A 19,317-nucleotide genomic window follows, 5' to 3' on the forward strand; every position below is an offset into this window, starting at 1 on the left:
AATTATTTACATTTACATTTTAAACAATTTGGATGTTTTTAAACCACATTTCTATGGAAAAGTCAGTACATTGAAGAAAACTAGAACGGCAATAACTGGCAATAAAAAAGGAGCTATTTCAAAGAAACAAGAAGATATTATCTCCAAATTACCTACCCTAAAGCAGAATTAAGACAATAAAAGACCAAGCAACCAGAAAATCCTTAAAATTATCCCTCTTATAAAATCTCAAGTATGTTTGTGTACATAAACATACATTAAGCAAGGGTATTTCACTCTATTGAGTGAGAAGTACATCCAGATTCAATGGTCTAATCTCAGCCCACCAACTCCTGACATCAGGGCAGGGTTGCATGGTCTAGTCTGACCTCGCTTGCTGAAATTGGGGAAATTTCAACCAGGACAAAGCCTGACTCTCAAGGTCGGCTCGTTAAAGTACTACATAAAACTTTACTGTTCCTTCTGGAAACATGGCTAAGTCAATCAGATAATAAAAGACAGATTTATAAGCCTGGTGCCTGTTGGCACCTCAGTAATTTAGGGTTCAGTAGCTTGGATTGGCTCCGGGATGCTTTATTGGTCTGAGGTATTCTTAGTGGACGAATCAAAAATAATGAAGGGGCAGGCAGGGAGGCTGGCATCCTGTGCCCCTTGACCACCTGGGCTGTGTCAGCTGTCAGATCTGGTTACAGGGCTTCCATTTCACCGGACTGCGTTTTCTAAGTCCTCCTTGTTCCCTAGGCCCTATGCAGAATCCATAGAACTTTCTAGATTGAGTGAAAATACCAATCGATGCCTAAATGGACACTGCTACCTGCTTCCTTTCCAATTAAAGCCAAACTGGAATATTTGGTTCGGTGCTTACAAACTGGAAGAAATTCAGGAAACCATGCCCTTTAAAAATCCTTGCTCCCACCCTTCCTTCCTTCCTTCCTTCCTTCCTTCCTTTCCTTTCCTTTTCTTTCCTTCCTTCCTTCCTTCCTTCTGTCCTTCCTTCCTCACTGGGGCACCAGCCCTGCCTCTAAAACCTCATTCGTGCCCCAGGTCCAGAGTTGAGTTTCTGTCTATCTCCAAGATGCGGTCACTTCTTTCTCTCCAGCCCTTGCCGGTCTCCATTCCCAGAATGGAATTTCTGTTCCCGACACCTGAGTGGTGGTCCCACCACCTGCACATACTCCAGGTGCTGCCCACCTACTCTCCTGGCCTCCCGCGCACTGACCATTCCTCGTCGCCGTGCTCTGCTGAGCTCCACAGGTGCCCCAGTGCTGAACTGGAGGTGTGTGGACCACCCTCTGCCATCTCTTGTGCTGACATTTGGCCTGAGTGGTCATTACAAGCAACGAGCAAACGCTCTGTGATATTGGCGCTGAGATTTGCTCAACGTTCTATGCCCAGGGCGTAAGCGTGAGCCTGGCCCAAAACAGATGCACTAAGTCTTGGTTCAAGGACAGGTGGACACTATAATTATTGTGTCCTCCCCGGGGCCCGCTGCGAGGTCTTTCATGCGGGAGCTCCCGCGGGGGCCGCTGTTCTGCTTAAGTAACACATGTGGTCATGCTTCTAGGTACCAACGATTACGGCACTCAGTTGGCAGGAATCAACACGCAGTGAGCTGATGGGCGATCATTTTACAAATATTTACTGAGTGTCGTTTTACTGTGCGTCAGTTTTGCTAGGTGCGACCTATGTAAAAGTGGAATTTCATGGCCTCCGATGGAGGAATTGACTGTGCTTTTCGAATCTCAATGTTTGAATCACTCAGGGATCTTGTTAAAATCAGATTCTGTTCTGTGGGTCTGGGGTGGGGCCCCAAATTCTGCATTTCAACCCCCCCATACACACACACACACACATGCACAAATACACATAGACACTGAAGCTACTGGAGTAGAAGGGGTTACAGTGGTCCTCAAAGTGTGAGCTCAGGAGTGGTGGCCTTGGGGACCATCTGGGAGCATGTTAGAAATGCAGATTCTCAGGCCTGATCTCAAAACTTCTGAGCTGAAACTTTGGATTCAGGGCCCAGTGAGCAAGCCACCCAGGAGAGTCTGATGCATGTAGAATTTGGGGACCCCTGGTCTGGAGCAGGGGTTCTCCACCCTGGTTGCACATTAGCATTACCTGGGGGAGCTTTTAAAAAACATAGGGCCCCAACCTAAACCAATGGAATCTGAATCTCTGTGGGTGGGGCCCAGCATCAGGAATTGCTTCTTTTAAGCTCCTCAGATGAGATTAAAGAACAGCCAGATTGAGAACTATGAGCTAGGGAAGCTGCCGCATCAGCAGACAAATGGAACCAACTGTCAAAAGTACTATTCCCATCCAGAAATGGTCTGCCTGGGGAAGTCAGGGGGGCTTCTCAGAGGAGGGGACACATGTGAGCCACCTTTTGAATTTAGCCAAAGAGTTTGCCAGGGATACAAACAGGGACAAAACATTCAGGCAGAGGGCTATACAGAAGCAGAGGCGGGAGGCAAGGACAGCAGGACAGGTCAAGGCTTTTCTAGACCCTGGTTGGTAGGACAAGAGAACAGGAAGAAGAGTTGGATGGAAGGGAAGATGGGGTGGGGGCTGGCACCGGAGAGGTGGGCGGGGGACAGACTGTTCTCCTCTGTGACTGAAGGCACAGGGTACGTTTAACCAGGAGCATGAATGACCAAGTGGAGAGACGATAACTACCTTCAGAATCTGAACACTGTCCCTCATCGATTGTGGCCTAGATGATGGCAATGAGCCTTCTCACTGGTGCCTCCTCTGATCTTCCAAAACATCTTCCACAAGGCTGCCCATGACGTGTTGTGGCCCAGTTCCTCCCAGATTGAAAGCTTTCACGCTCCCCAGAGAGATTCAAGGTCCTTCCAAGTTGGAGTCCTGTGTTCCTCTCCCGCCTCCCTTTGCATTCTTCGGCCCAGTGGGTCTACACAATCAGTGACTTGCAATTCCCCAGGCGTTCACACGCCCTCTCTCGTATCCACAGCTGGCTCACTCCTCCCCAGTCGTGGTTGGCTAGTGTTATGGGTTTAACTGTGTCCCTTCGAAAAGGATTTATTAAAGTCCCTAGTACCTTAGAATGTGACCTTATTAGAAAATGGAGGTCTTTTCAGAGGCGACCAAGTTAAAATGAGGTCTTTAGAGCTCTAACCCAAAATGACTTATAAAAAAGGGATATTTGGACACAGACAGCCATGCGCAGAGAGAAAACACCACGTGAAGATGAAGGAGGAGGTTGGAGTGATGCTTTCACCAGACGAGGAGCGCCAAAGGCTGCAGGCAGACCACCGAAAGCTCAGGGAGAGGCGAGGAGCGGACTGTCCTCACCATCCTCGGAAGGGAAGGCCGACGTCTTGACCTTGGACTCCCAGCCTCCAGACCTGTGAGACGGTAAGTTTCTTTTTGTCACTCGGTTGCGGTGCTTTGTCACCGCGGCCCTGGCAAACTGACACAGCAACCCTGCATTTTGTTCTCAAAGCACTCTGTCGTTATATCTATGTCACTGGGGCTGTTTCCAACTACTTCCCAGCCCCTCCTTGAGAAAGGGCTCTATCTTTCATTGTTACATCCCCAGTATCTAACTTATGATGCTCGGTAGGCTGCTAACAATTACGGGAGGGAGAAGCTGCTGTTCGGAAGAAGAGCGAGCTGCAGGATCATTCCGTGCTACTTCCAAAAGTGCCATTGGAACGAGAGCTGATGCTGCACTACAGCGAATGAAATTCTGGAGAGGAAAACACCACCCACTTCTCTCTTCAATCAAACGGTTGAGATCTGTCGACGATGTTCTCATAACGTGCATTGTTCATACAAAAAGGAGAGCAAGTTTGTTGTTTCGTTGCTGAACTTGCGGGTGGTAGAGTCCCAGGTGGAGTTTATTTTCTTGGTTATATTTTCTCATATGTTCTCACTCTTAAGTGAGAATTCTTACTTTTCTAATTAGAAAAAAAAAGTAACAGAATAAATTAAGGAAGTTTTGCTAAAATGAGGACCTTTGCCATCCTGGCTCCCTTCTATCTCCCCTCCCCCATGGCACACACACCCCGGTTCAAAGCCAGGCTCCAGTCAGAAGTCAAGGCTCCCTCCTTAGGACACTGCTGGCACCTGGTTTCAGTGCGAAGAAGTGGTCAGTCACCTTCACTGCTCTATGTCTTCCTCGCCAGCCACTCCTTCCACCAACTCGGTGGCAGCACTCAGTTCTGGCCCTGTGCATCTCTCATAGCACCTTCCTCCAGGTGGCCACCCACGAAACGAGTGGGATCAAACCCAGAATAAAAATTATTTAGAAAACAAACAAACCAAGAGTACACCCTAGCCTCCCTTGATCGCGGTCTCTGCAAGGCAAAGGCTGATCTTTTTTTCTACTTTGAAATTTCCCTTCTACCCCTAGTCAAAATTTCCACCATCCAACTTCAGATGGTAGAAATTCCCTTATGGATAAGAGCCAGGTAAACTACATCAGAGGACACTAACTGAGCTCAGAGCTGCATGATCGGGTCTGGAGACCGTGGAAGGTGCCATGGGCACTGTGGTTCCAGGTTCCTTTAAAGGCAGTGTTTGGGTGAGTGAGCCAGCTAAGATTTCCCAGCAAAAAATCCCAGTATTTAATAATCGCTGCCCAGCACAACCATCTTTAAAAATAGTTGATACGTCACATGCAACCACTGGGGGAAGCTGGTGAGAGGTCCAGGAAAGCTCTCTGTACTATCTTTGTAACTTCCTATGAATCTATAATTATTTCAAAAGAAAAAGTTAAAAAAAGAAAGAAAATACGGGGGCTAGCGATAGTTTGCCAAATCCTGATATAGGTCATTAGTTTGGATTCTGTCCTTCAAATAGGAGAGACGCAAATGTGTCTGCAAGAATTAAGCATTGGGGAAGGGGAAGTGGTCTAGTATATCCATTTCTCTCTATCTTTTGATAGACTTTTTTGCTGCCTCTTACCACACTTATCTTTGCCAGCTGCTTACCACCCTGTGGGAGAGAGCGATATGATATTCTATGAAACTGCTGAGGACGCAGCCCTGCTATAGAAATAAAGAAGCCAACCAACCCTTCCAAAGCACAAGAGAAGAAAACCCAACAGTTTCCCCTTACTTTCTTTTTATATTTTTCTGTATTCATGTTGTTTTTTTTTTCCAGGCGCCTCTGTTCCTCAAGTTTACGCTATTAAAAAAATTAAAAATAAAGAAAAGCGACAAATGAACAGGACAAACAAACAGAGACTGGTGGACGTGGACAATAGACTAATAGTTACCAGAGGGGAGGGGAGAGAGGGGGAGGTAGATGGGGGAAGAGGAAACAAATATGTGGTGACAGAAAGATACCTAACTATGGGAGGTCAACGCACAAGGTGAATATATATATATGCCTTACTGTTAAAACGTACGCCTGAAACGACGGATTTGGTTAACCCATGTCACCATAAAAAATAAATTAATTAATTTTAAAAAAAGAAAAAGAAAAGAAAGAAAAGCAATAGCTGATTCTGGAGACTGAACACGCTGGGATATTGGGTGTCTGGTTAAATGACTTGTATGTGAGCCCCACGTTATGCATTGAATTGTGTCCCTCAGATTTACTTGTTGAAGTCCTAACCTCTCATACCTTCTTAGCATGTGATCTTATTTGAAAATAAGGTCTTTCCAGATGCTGGAGTCGAACGAGGTCATTATGGTGGGCCTTACTGCAATATGTCTGGTGTCCTTATAAAAGGGGGTAATTTGGACACAAAGACAGATGTGCACAGAGAGAGGATGCCATGTGAAGACGAAAGCAGAGATTGGGGTGATGTTTCAAGAATTTGAGAACGCCGAAGATTACCAGCAAACCACCAGAAGCCAGGAGAGAGGCGTGGAATGGATTCTCTCCCTCACAGCCCTTGGAAGAGACCCGGTGACTCCTTGATCTTGGGCTTCTAGCCTCAGACCTGTGAGACAATACGTTGCTGTTATTTTAAGGCCCGCACTTGGAGGCACTTCAACATGGCAGCAGCCCTAGCACTAATGCAGCCCAGCCCCAACTGTGAGCCTGTGGCAAATTCTCTTCCTTTATCAGATGTCACTATCATTATCTATCCCATCTGCAGCCTGAGATAGCTGTGAAAAGTAAAAATAAATATTGATTAAGAATGTCATTTGAGGCACTGCGATAATGAATAGGCAAGTATTTTAATAAGTATAAAATCACGGAGCATGAAATATTAGGATATCTTTTACCTCAGCTGGGCCATAACAAAGAACTGGATGGAAAGAAGTAGATGAGTTAAGAGTTAGGGCCAAGTTCTAGCCTATTCTTTATGGGGCAAGAAATTTCAGAGCTCTCTCTGTAACAAAAATAGTCAGGAGTTACTGAGTGCATACTGTGTACTAAGTGCTTTATGTCATGATCTCATTTAATATGTACAGCTACCCGAGGAGGTAGGTATTACCATTATTCCAACTTTTGAGACAAAGGAAATCAGGATTAAGTGACCTGTCTCATGCCATGGTTGAGCCATAATTTGAACTCTGGCCTCTGAGGCCAACCTGTTAACCACTGTAGCACCCCACTGACTGTGAGTGGCGTGAAGGCCCTTGTCACCGTCTCCCTTCATTCCTCAGTTGCTGTATGTCTAACAGTCTTTTTTTTTTTTGGTGAGGCAACCCTTGGTTGACCTCACAGATTACAAGGACCTTGTCAGCTTACGATCCCTTAGTTTTTTTTTTTGTTATTTACGCCTACAGCACCTGGTCTTCCTAGGTGGTCTCCCATCCAAGTACTAACCAGTCTCGACCCTGCTTAGCTTCCGAGATCAGACAGGATCGGGCTCGTTCAGGGTGGCACGGCCATAGACATGTCTAACAGTCTTGCATCTCCAGCAGCTGAGCAGCTGCAGGTTAAAAGAAACAAGCAACAGGACTTAGTAGATTAAAACAGAGTTTTTAAAGGAATCTGTACACATTAGTATCAGTTCCAATAAGTCACCCAGTCTCTGTGACTTCATGGAGGGAGGTGAGTAAACCCTTCTTCCTAGGAGAGGCTTTTCCGGGTTAAATGCCTTAAAATCTATACTTTGGTACAGGCGTGATTCTATACTTTGGTATAAAAATGAAAGACAAATCATTCTAGGGACAGATCGATGCCCCGAGGGAGGAGCAAGGCCAGTGCAGGGGCTGACCAACCCTCCCATCTCCGGTAGACTTCAGGAGGAAGTGGAAACTGAGACAGAAGGAGAGGAGGAAATGGCGGTCTGAAACCATTTCCATAGGCATTTTTCCTGTCTCAGAAGGCCTGACTCTGAGTCTCAGTGAGGAAATACGTGTTGGACTTTTTTCTCATGTAACGTCGATACTTGATTGTGCTGACTGCTTTCTACAGCTCTCAGGCAAGAGGCAGGCAGGGTGGGTGGCTAGCCCCCCAGGTGTCACTCACCCCTTCAACATGGTGCCAAGGCTCTGATGTGGTACCTGTGCAGCTGCCCATGCTACGGGAAGACAGCCTTTGCTCTCACCCCGCAGGGCTGTGCAGTGACTTTAAAGAAGCGGAGCCCCCCCTACAATCACATCTCACTTTGTCTACTCAGCAAACATTGCCTATCTTCTCGGTCCCAGGCACGGCACTAGGCACCGGGTCTCTAAAGACGTGGACATAGGTCCCTCCTGCTGGCAGTTTAAGGCTCTCGCAGGGGCTTACATAGCTCCTACTTACTAGGCTATACATCGAGGTAGAAAGAGATGAGACTGATCTACATAGATAAAGCTGTTTGGTTGGTAAACAACACTTAGAGGTCTGGTTCACACAGAGCCAAGATCCTAAAGAGCCAGTAATTAGTGACATGGAGACAGGGGGACTGGGCCTGGTTATCTCTGGGGTCCCGACAGGCGTCTGGAGTAAGTGGTAAAGAAGACCTGGGAGTTGCCCTGGAGCCTGGGCCACACTCGCCCCAGCTGGGCCCGTGTACCGTGTAATTAGTGTCAGGACCAGGCCTCTCCGGCTCTAACCGCAGTGGTTGTGGAGATCGTGTTTATGTCTCCCCAGCTGGTGGACCATCATCCTGCTCCCTCCAAGAAGACCAGCAAAAGGATGCACAATCCAGTGAAGCATCCCATTCCCAGCACCAAAAGGGAAGGGGCCAACATTTGGCACTGTCCTTTAAACGTTTCAGACCTCCTTGAGGAGAGGGGGAGACAGCCCAGACAGTCTGCTTCTGTCCACAATCCTTGCATAGATGCTCACTGTGGAGTGCTACCCAGCTGGAGTCTTCCTGCACATTCCAAAGACGGCCCACCTGTGAAGATCCTTAACACGAGCTATCACCATAACAATGAACCAAGCGCCCTATTCACCATCGCTTGTATGGGAAGGGTTTTTTCCCACGGGGCTGATGCTCTGGTAAACAAAGTTTGCATCACTGCTAGGATTACTCTCACCTTGCTTTTCAAAACCAGCTCAGGAAAGATGTATGTATCCTACCACGACTCGTGACACATCTGATAAAAGGACCCAGGCCAGCCTTAAAAATACGTATGTCAGTGGGTGGAAGAAATTCCAAACTGAATGCTTAATTTCTAAGAAGTGATTTCTAGGGAAAACGCTCAACATAAATATCATGCAAATGAGATAAGGCCGATAAAAACCTTGGTCATATGTTATTTATAAAGTGGTTATGAGGCTACATGGTTGCTGATGAATAAGAGGAACTTGAGAAACTATTAGTAAACACTGTTATGACCTATGACGCTGTTAGAAAAGGAAATGGAAGTCTGGAGCAGATGTTCAGGCTGAAAAACAAAAACAAACATCACTGAGATTCTTAGATTATAGAAAATGGCCGGCAATAGTTAAATGACACAAAACTTCACTGATTGAAAGCTGAAAGGGATGGAGAGTGGGTTGCCGACCCAGGGGAGTCCAAGGTTAACACGCATCGACTCTCCCGACTGTACTGCGAGTTTTGACCCTCAGCAACACAGACTTCTGGACTCCCTACTGGAATCCCAAATTCTTATCCTAGCAGCCCAACTGTCCCCCGTCACTGAGTGATCCAGAGTCGGGCAAGTGTCACTAAACGTGGCTGGTGTTTTTCCGGCGTGCACAGGCTTAGCTCTCCCTGCGTTTACGTTCCTATCCTCTGAGTGGTTTATGACTCGAGCTATACAATAATGTTTTTCTATCATAACCATAGGGTAAAGAAACTAAGATGCCTCTCACCTATGTTACTTTAAGTAAAGGTAGAGCTTTTCAGTGTTTCTAGAAGCTGATACCATGTCGACGCCATCCAGCAAGACTATATGCTTTCCAGCCAGACCACCCCCGCCTGTTGCTTCTCCTTCCCTCCCACCCCTCAGGGCTTATCTTTCGTTCCCTGGACTGAACCTCATCTTTAGATAAGACTGTTCACAATGCAGTGCCACAGAAAAAAAAATGGCAGGTGAAATAGGGACAGTAAGGGAAAGACAAAGATATGTGCTCCCCCCATAAGTGCACAGAGACTCGACCTCACCTTCCTGATGAGATCACCTTTCCCTTTAAAGGCAGCGATCACGAGTCTTCTCAGGAAAATAGCAGGTGGCAGAGAGTGTTTTGTTTACTCAATTCTGTTTAGCATTTATTACATAGACTATTAGTAGTAGTTCTGAGGTTTAGGAATGAGGGAAAGTCCTCAGCTATGACCATTGCACTCCAGTTCACTTGCTGGTGCTGGTGCTGGGTGTCGTGGGGGTTGGCTTTGATTGAAAGTAGAGATGCACCCAAACTCACGATGGTTGAGTGGACATGAGTTCATTTCCAGGCAGAGTTTTCCAGTCATTCTACTATAATGATCAGGAAACGCGAAATAAAAATGATATTAGCAGGTTCATGACAAACAAAAGTGCAGCAAACAATGACAAAGGTCGAACAAGGAGACTTTATCTGGTAGGAATGCACTGAGACTATGTACTTGCAGCAAGTGTAAAAAGGAGCTATTTCCTGGTATGGCTGCCTGACACAAAGATAACATGCAGATATCAATGGAAATTTGTACAGTGGGATGTAAAACATCATGTTCTTATTACTTAACTGCTACATTTTAATGAAACATAGAAATATATACGAATGGTAATGTCACACACAGCTAGGTGTAGCTATGAGGGGGCCTGGATTCCAAATTTAGAACTTTGAAAGAGGCAGATGCAAAGTCCCAGGTTTTGACTTTGAGCACTATAGTCAAGCTTTATCATAAAATAATTTGTTTTCTATGTTGGTTGCTATGGTGAGTGAAACATACTGGTTTATGATTGCCAGGAGCAGGGGAAGAGGTTTGTAATTTGGAGCCCAGACCTCTATGACTCTATAGAGCTCTGGCTTAAGGGAAAAGGCACGTTTCTGTTATACCGCATAGTATTTTATGTATTTCATTCTCTGTCCTCACCCATGCACCACATGTATAAATCAAAGCAGAGACAAATGCATAATTTGTCCATGTGTTCCCTAAGAAACATTTTATACAGTATTACAGGCACGGTGAGCCCCTAAAACTTCTCAATGTCCTCTCTTCTAGCCACTCCTCTCTTCCCTCAGTTTCCCTTATGGCCCTCTGTGGCAGGTGTGAGCCCAGACTCACACACCTGAGGCCACCATCAATAGATGAGTGGCCTGAGAACGGGTCATGCTTTGCAGCAGCTCCCTGTGGGGGAGGGGTTTGTTTTGTCCCAGTATTTACCATAAACGGGAGAGTTTTCTCTACCCCACCCCCACCCCCATCTTCGTGTTCACCACAATCTGAGGCTTCATCACTAACACATACAGTTTGAAGTACAACTCAAAATACTTGAAATGAATATATTGAAAAAAAGGTCATATCCTTTGCATTCTTCTTCTGGAAAGATAAAGAACTCTTGTAAATCAATTTTAAAAAATGAAGCTTGGCGGAAAAATATAACAAGCGTGTAACTTACGTTTTAAGAGAAACAAATGTAAATGAAAATATCTTAAACGATGGTTTTATGAAAAATAAAGAAAATGTGAATATAAAAGGAAAACACTTTTTTTTCTCAATTTGACAAATATTAGAAATGAAAGACAATATGCAGTGTGACTGTGAGAACTTACGTTTTACTCCCTACTGGTGGGAATGTAAATAGGTGTAAACTTCTAAAGGGCAGTTTGAGCCAAATGGTTTTCCTCTGGGGAGAAGAAGAAAGAAGTAAGTGTGTGGATGATCTCAGTGAGGAAAAAGATGGGAGAAAACAGTGGAAAATATTTTTTGTAAGCTTGGCGGGGTAGAATCTGCCTAGAATAGAACCAATTTTAAAACCCGTAAAGGGCACGATAGACAAATCTACCTAAAAAGGTTAAAATGCAAAATATTGTCACAAAAATAAGCACGAACATCAAATTGAAGAAAATAATTTCTACGATGCGTATGAGACACAAGTGCTTGGTGAGGGGTTGTAAATCGTACATGAATCGTGTATACCAACTTTCAGCGGGATAGAACAGTAAAAATTAAAATCTGGTTGATTCAACAATCCACCTTAAAATTTACCTGTTCAGAGATATGTATACAAGGATATCAAGATACCTATGTTCTAGGATGTTCTTTGTAGCATGTGTGTAATAACAAAATATTGAAAAGCGACAAAATGTTCGTCACAAGTAGATTAATTATCAATGATGGCATGTTCTGTTATTTATGCCACGTACTTAATGAGATAGATATGTAGAAAAGATGCTAAGATATAACCTTAAGTGCGAAAAAAAAATTACCGAACAGGAAATGCACTATAATCTGTTCTAAATAGATATGTGTACGTAGACTTGAATATTCATGTAAACAAGTCTAGACATTTTTATACTAAAAACAAAGTCGTCTCAGGGTGAATGAGAACACAGGATTTGCTTCTCAATTCTTACATTTCTACGCTTTTGAATTTTTTTTTTACAATGAACAGACATGAATTACGAGAAAAACATATTTATATTTTAATTTAAAAAATGAGAAGATATTCTTATATGTCCTTTTCTCATTCTTTCTACGATTTAAAAATGTTAGTGCATCTGACATTTAGGACCACCACATTATGGACACAGTAAGTGGTGTTACCCAAATTTCATTTAAAAAGGAAAAATACTGTAATTTAAAGATCACAAATGAAAGGAGAAAATTCATGTCACCATCACCTATTAGATTTGTATGCATGTGACAGTTTTTGAGTTCTATCTTATTCATCTTTTATTATATATTTTCATTTTTTAAAAAACCAACATAGTTGTTGAAGAAAGGACATGCATTTGCAAGTAAAGAGAGCATGTTGAAATAAAAAGGAATTCCACCACTAAAGAAATAGATGAAGCATCCTAATTTCACTGAGCTGTTTTGTGATGTGGGGGTGGGATGAGGTCATGAGTATGCAAATCAAGAGGAGGACCACATGGGCAGATACCCTATAGCAAATTTCGATTAAGACTTCTGCTGGATTGAAAATCGCCTTTCTTATTACCTGAAGGCGGAGACGTCCTTTCTCAAAACTTTCTTGACTATGCAGATGAGAAATTTGATATTTAAAGAAAGTAAATAAAGTTGAGGTCCTAGCCTGATAAGTACTCAACACAGTATTACTTCCCCTGAAGTCCAGAAACCTGAGGTCACCTGCCCAAGGTCATACACTGAATTAGAAACAGTCAACCGCAGACCCCCAGTCCTGAGCTTGCTTCCCTTCGCTATTTTATGAAATGACTTTAATCCTGAATTCTAGTCCTCTTTGAAACTTAGTGTTTAGAAGTATAGCCTCTCACTATTTCTTTGTTTCTTTTAAAATAGTAAGGAGTTACATCCATTTTAGCTACTATTGCAGAAATTTATAAAGGATACAAAGGTTTGTTTTTTCTTGAAATGTTTTTGAGGACTTCTTTTTAATGTTATGCCATTTTAAAAAATCTAGAGTTATTAGTAATTTGCCTTTGAATATTAATTATACTGTTTCTTGCTATTTCTCTTAATGCTACTGTTAGAGTAAAAATACAGCTCAAGACACCCGGTTGAATAAGTAACGTCCAGCTGAAAGAGCTATCCTAATATTGAGACTCATGATATTGGGCCCTCATAATAAAAACTTTGGCTTTCATCCTTAATTATTAAGAGAGAGAGAGAGAGAGACAGGCATAAGTTTCCAGGTTTGTTTTTCGTATCTGGGTAGAGCAGGAAAGGATTGTATCTGATATTGATCTATGAACAACCAGGCCTTCTCTTCTGCTTATGCAAATATGTAGAAATGAGTATCTCTGGGCCATGAAAGCTGCAATCTATTAGGATAAAAGTCCAGATTTTGCTCCAGGATTGTATTCATCTTTTACGAAGAATCCTGGCAAACAATGAGAAAAACACCTGGAAAATGTCCAAACTAAACAAAGCAGAGGAGAATGCCTTCTACTTTAGAGGCTATTCAAATAACTCCACTGTTCTGTGAGAGAAATCCTTTTAGGATAAAACTCTAAATTAATATGATGGCATTATAAAGAATGACAGCCCGTTTGTTACAAAGTCTACCCAGAACGACACTTTTCAGAATAGCTCCAATGGAAGACTGAATAAGCAAGCGTCTCATAATCAAACTGTAGCTGCAATAAATCCTCCTGCTTTTATAAAGTCGTTTTAGGGTTTATAACATCAATATAAGAAACGTCTAACCCTGTAGAGGATTTTTATAAGTTTATTTGAGACAAACTGACGACACAGGCAGGGGAGCAAGATCTCAAATGCTCCCGAAAATAACAGTTTTGCTGCTTCTTTTATGCACTTGCAATTAAGGAGGGAACTTACATGGAAGTTGGAGGGAGAAAGCAAGGCACAGATTGCATTAAAGGATAGTTAAGGTTATGTGTTCTCTTGAGGGTTAGTATCCTCTTCGAGGGGTATTATTTCTGGTATTTCAACGGTGTGTTAACTTAGGTGCATAGAAGCAATGGACAGGGCTTGCTAAGGCCAGGATAAACCTTTTACTGAAAAGTTATATGCCTGGGCGTGACTACCCGCCATGACCGGCCCAGTTAGGAATTTATGATTAGATCACCCTGTGAGATTACTCTCCATAGAACCCCTTTATCCGTCCACAACAAAATGACTTAGCATATATTTGGTCTTATTTGGTCTTTCAAGCAGCCAAAGGAGAAATTGTATTATGTTGATACGTTTTTCAGATTCCCTGAACTTAACCTTCCTTGGTGGAATTCAAGATGCCAATGTCATCCACTATCAGAGATTTTAACTTTTCTCATTCACCCTGGACATACCTACCATGTGTCAGACTATGCTGTTGATGTTCAAGTTCAGATGTAGATTTCTCTTTAACAGAGAAATCCATGAAAACAGGCTTGAAAGGCAAAGAACTTCCGTGTCAGGAAATCGCCTGAATTTCAAAATTTAAAACTCTTATGTTTGAATCTCAACTCTGACCCCATTTTACTAGCTATATAGCCAAGGGCAGTTTTCATATCTTGTAAAATTGAAGCAATACTTATTTTACATGGTGACAATGGCGAGTAGATAAGATACTATACGAGATTTGCATTATCTAACTTATTTACATTAGCCCAGTTATCTATGTGCCTAGAGGGATACAGAGTAAAAACAGGAGACATATTTGCTGAATAACAATATGGAACCGAAAAACGTGTGACTTAAAAACAAAAACAACCCCTCAGCTAAAAATAGTATCTCAGAGAGATTTCCCCTTCCACTGGAAAGTGACATCAGAAACCACAGGCACAAAGAATTTTCTCAAGATATGGGAAATGATGGAGGGCATGGGTGATTCTAGAAATCTCAAGGAGTACCTTTCATTCAAGCCACCACCTTTAGTCCCAACTGGTCGGAATTTTGTACTCTAGTCCCCAAATTCTTTTCAGATAGTAGTGTCCTTCAGCTCAGAAATATTTAACTACACATATATGTATAATTACATATGTATGTTATGGCACTGTGGTTAAAAAAATGTCTGTAATCAGAGACAGCATATTTAATTTTACTAACCTGTTCTAAGATAAAATTACACTTTTTGCTGAGGGAGAGGGGTCTTTTTTTCTCTTCCTCTTTTACATAGATGGATATCCAAGCAACTAACAATAGATGACTTCCCCTTTTCACATAAGATATCTCACCCCAGTAAAAAACCCTTCGACTACACAAACATTCCTAGTCATTTTTCTCTTTATAGGATTTCAATATATTATTCTATATTTTGTTTGATTAGAAGTATATTGATTTGTTTAAAATTATTTCTTGGCTCCTGAGAAAGCGTAGCAATGCGTGTATTTCCTCTTTTCACTTACAAGGTATTCCATAACTCAGAAATGAGAACCTATTTCCTTTCATAGTTATATCCATTTGCCCTGGCTGTCGTGCCTCTGCGTGAGTGTATATGTGTATGTGTAGTGTCTCAGTGGAATAATTTTGGACACTATGACCAAACTGTCATGCAAAGCCATGGGTTCTGCCCAGAATCTAGAGACCTCTTTTTTTTTTTTTTAAGAGTTGTGTTGTGTGATTCTTTCAGTTATAAGATGAATATGTTTTGAGAATCTAATATTCAGCATGGTGATTACAATTAGCCATTCTGTATTATACACTTGAAAGTTGTGAAGAGAATAGATCCGAAATGTTCTCACGTATGTGAGGTGACAGAGGTGTTAATGAACTTTATCGTGGTAATCATTTTGCAATATATGTGTATCGAATCAACATGTCGTATACCTTAAACTTATACAATGTCATATGTCGAGTATATCTCAATAAAGCTGGCGGGGAAAGGGTTGTATCGTCCTGAGATTGGAAGTTTATGAAAAGAATCCAGGTGAAATGGAAACACATTTATTTATCTTAAGATCTAAAGAAATACAAAATCAATAAGACACCAACAGGACGGGTATTACAGAAGCCCAAGGTAAGGTCATAGTAGGCTCTAGGAGTGACAAAGTCCCTTTTCTAGACTAGAAATTAGGCTCCGGATATTCCCTTGGGGGTATCTGATGAGAATCCAATGAGCGTTCCAAATTTATGTAGTTTGGAAAGATAATTTCTTTTTTTAAGTAATGTCTTTCAACCTGGAAAAGAAGTGGACTTAGGAATAGAAATGGTTAAGAGAATCAAATCTTTAGGGTTAATATTTGGGGAGGAGCTTGTATGTTTACTATTCTATGTACGCAAACGTTTAAGAAAATATGACCCATATGTTATTCTATGCAGTGAGTGTTCTAGCAAATTAGGCCTAAATTTAAATGGGAGTGACTAAGTCAACTCCTCCCCGCCCGATTCCCGCTCAGCTGTCTCTCCAAAGCCTCTTTTGCCTATCTCCGCCCACCTTCTCAAATACAGAAGTCATCTGAACGGTTCACCGTTGTCTTGTTCGAGATCTAGTCAATGGGATGCCAGTCAAGCCTCCAGCATATGATGACACAATGGTTTTCATTTTAGAGGTATGTCCGTTAGTCACCCACACTTAACAAGGAGCCAGCTCGGGGCATCCCTCTCACCCCTCCCCAACGCTAATCTCTAACTAACCAGCACAGCTCTTTCGTAGAGAGCGTTAATGTCAAACATCCTGTTTATTTACTTATTTTGCGGAAGCCTTTAAAGGAATTTTGATTTTAGCGTGTCTTGTTTGGTTTTGGTGGAATTGGGAGCAAGTATTCATCCTACTCACTGTCATTCATGAAAATGGCAGAAGTAAAGTAAAACCAAAATCACTCATACTGGACAAGTCAAATGAGTATAGGTTGGGAAAATACAACTTTTATACAACCCAGCAGGTGTCAGAGTTTTCATCGTTGTTGTTTTTTTTTTTTAAACTGCTAAATGCATGGAAATCATAGTGCATTTTCTTGTTTCCAATAGGAAATGCCCTGACTTCAGCACATTATGGGCATGGACACAACACATAGATTCTCTTCGACTGCATGGTGCTAGTTTATAAAAAGTTAACAGTAAGGCTAGGCAGGACTTCTCAAAGTTTAAGGTGCATGCAAATCACCTGGAAATGTTAAAATGCAGATTATGACTCAGTAGGTGTGGAGTGGGGCTGGAGAGTCTGCATTTCTAACTCCTGCTGTCGTATTGAGTAGCCAGGATGCCAGCAGAGAGTTCTATCAGTCTGGAGCTAGAGAGTTTAGTTTTGCTCTGGAGGCAAAAATTTATAAGGCAATCTCTTCTGAGAAAGAAAAGTTTGTTTTGCACGTGGCATTTTCCTTTCTTAAAAAACATTGGAGGGTGGGCGCATTTTCTCATAAGTCATGCTAACTCTGATGGGTCTCTCTCTTTATTCTTGGATCTCTGTCAGTGTATTGATGGTGATTCCACTAGAAATAGCCTAGATTTCTTGAAATTTGGGGCCTATAAAAAAAGTGATTCTATTACTGACGTGGGAGCCAGCAAATTTTGGCTTAGTGGCTATTTATTTAAATAAACTCTGGTAATAAATCGTTAGAGCAGAGAGGCTGAGTTTTGAGGCTAAGATGAAAGAAAGCACTGGCTGAAGAAACAATGACCAAAGCCATTCAATCGTCACTTCAATGCTGGTGACTGGATGCAGGTACCCAGCAAGGCCTGATGATAACGTCCCTGGGGGTGAGCTATTGACCCAGGCATCAAAGAAGCCCACCTCGAAGCCCAGGTGGCAGGAGAAAAATGATAGCCAAAGAGAAAAACAAGGGTGGGGCCCCTGTGAAGAGACAAAATGTACCCTCATTTTCATCAGGAGCTAGGATCAGCTGGGCAGATTACTGAGCCCTTGGCTGGAACGCTGGAGGATTCAGATTAGAGAGAGAGAGAGACAGAGAGACAGAAACAGAGAAGAGAGTAAGTCTAGTGGTGGAAAAGGGACTCCCCCCACCCCCCACACACACACACTGCTTCAGATTTTATAACAGCTGGATCAAAATAACTAAAGACTGTGGACAGAGCCGCCCTGAGCGAGCTCTACATTGGGTCGCTGTAACCAATATTGTTAATACTACTAAGTGCTCCCTCTCTTTTTTCTTCTGAGCCGACCTTTGTCCCTGCTGCCCTGACCCTCATTTTCCTGGTAGGACACTTTGAGTTTTAGAAAGATTCCAAGATGAATAAGGGAGGCTTGGTGAGAGATGATTACTACTCCACGTGCAAAACCACAGTGCCTGCCCCAGACAGAAGCCCACACTTGGAAACAGAAAGCAGTGGTCCTGAGGTCTCGAAGCAGGACCTCACCAGCATCATATGACTTCAGAGGGGCCAAGTCCCTCCTGGAATGGGGGAGGGCAGGAACGATTTAAAAAATCCTAGTGCTTCTGAAGTCCCAGTTGAAATAAAAAGGGAAGAAAGTACAGTTGGAAGAAGCAGGAAGTGTCAGGACAGCTGACTCACAGGGGTGGACTCACAGGTTCAGCTGCCACAAGAGCGAAATGATCTCTCGCCAATCAGTTCACTGTTTTCATTCGTCAGGCTGCCCGACAGCCTAAAAATAAAGATTAACATGAAATATTATCTTTTTAAATGCAGCCCTCTCTGGGAATGCTCAGAAGCCATAAACCATTCACATGTTGTTAATTATTCTAGAGAGCGGGAATGGAGGAAATTTAGAAAGCCAGTACTCAGCCCAAGCCTTTATTTTGTACATGAGGAAACCACAGGCCCAAGAGGAGGCTTTTTGCTCGAGAACGCAGGAGGCCAACGGCAGAGTTAGGCTATGGCTGCCACTCTTGGTCTTTTATGTGATCAGACATTTCACGTTCCCCTGGCACAGGTTAAGATTGTTTATATACAATAGTCATCTGTTGAGCATCTCCTGTTTCCAGGTGAAATTGCCGGAGGCTCAATGGACATGGCCTTCACCTCACTGAGCTTATGGTCTAGTTCAGGAGACTGATAAATGAACACGAAGTCAAGTACCACCTCCCAATAAGTTAAGCAACTACGATTTGTGTTACGTTACGAAGAAGAAAAAAACAAAACAAAACAAAACAGTGATAAAGATCAAGAGAGAGAACTATTTCAGATTAGGTGGCAGAGAAGGCCTCAGTGGCCTTTCAGCTGGGACCTGGAGGGCAAGCGATCAACCTTGACAGTCAGAGGCAAGTGAAAATAAATGCAAAAGCTTTGGGGGAAAGAAAGAGCTGTGTGCGAGCTAGACGCCGACAGAGGCCGATGCGCTCCGAGGTTGCATCGTGGCTCCACTAGCTAGCAACCAGCCCTGTGCCCTGCACACTTGACCCCCGGGATTTTGAGGTCATAAGATACAGTGGTTAGGCATATTGTCTTCGTCTTGTTGGCCACTGAGATTAGAATTTACCAACTTCACATTTTACTCTATTTCCACTTTGGATACTTAGGGTTTC

At 42.8% G+C, this 19,317-nt stretch overlaps 1 pseudogene; it reads right to left on the minus strand.

The window, feature by feature from the left end:
• Positions 1 to 6,707: 6,707 nt before the first annotated feature.
• LOC112481257 lies at positions 6,708 to 6,826 on the minus strand (annotated as a pseudogene).
• Positions 6,827 to 19,317: the final 12,491 nt, after the last annotated feature.

Source organism: Pteropus alecto, unplaced genomic scaffold (genome assembly GCF_000325575.1).
Source record: "Pteropus alecto unplaced genomic scaffold, ASM32557v1 scaffold14, whole genome shotgun sequence".
Taxonomy (NCBI): domain Eukaryota; kingdom Metazoa; phylum Chordata; class Mammalia; order Chiroptera; family Pteropodidae; genus Pteropus; species Pteropus alecto.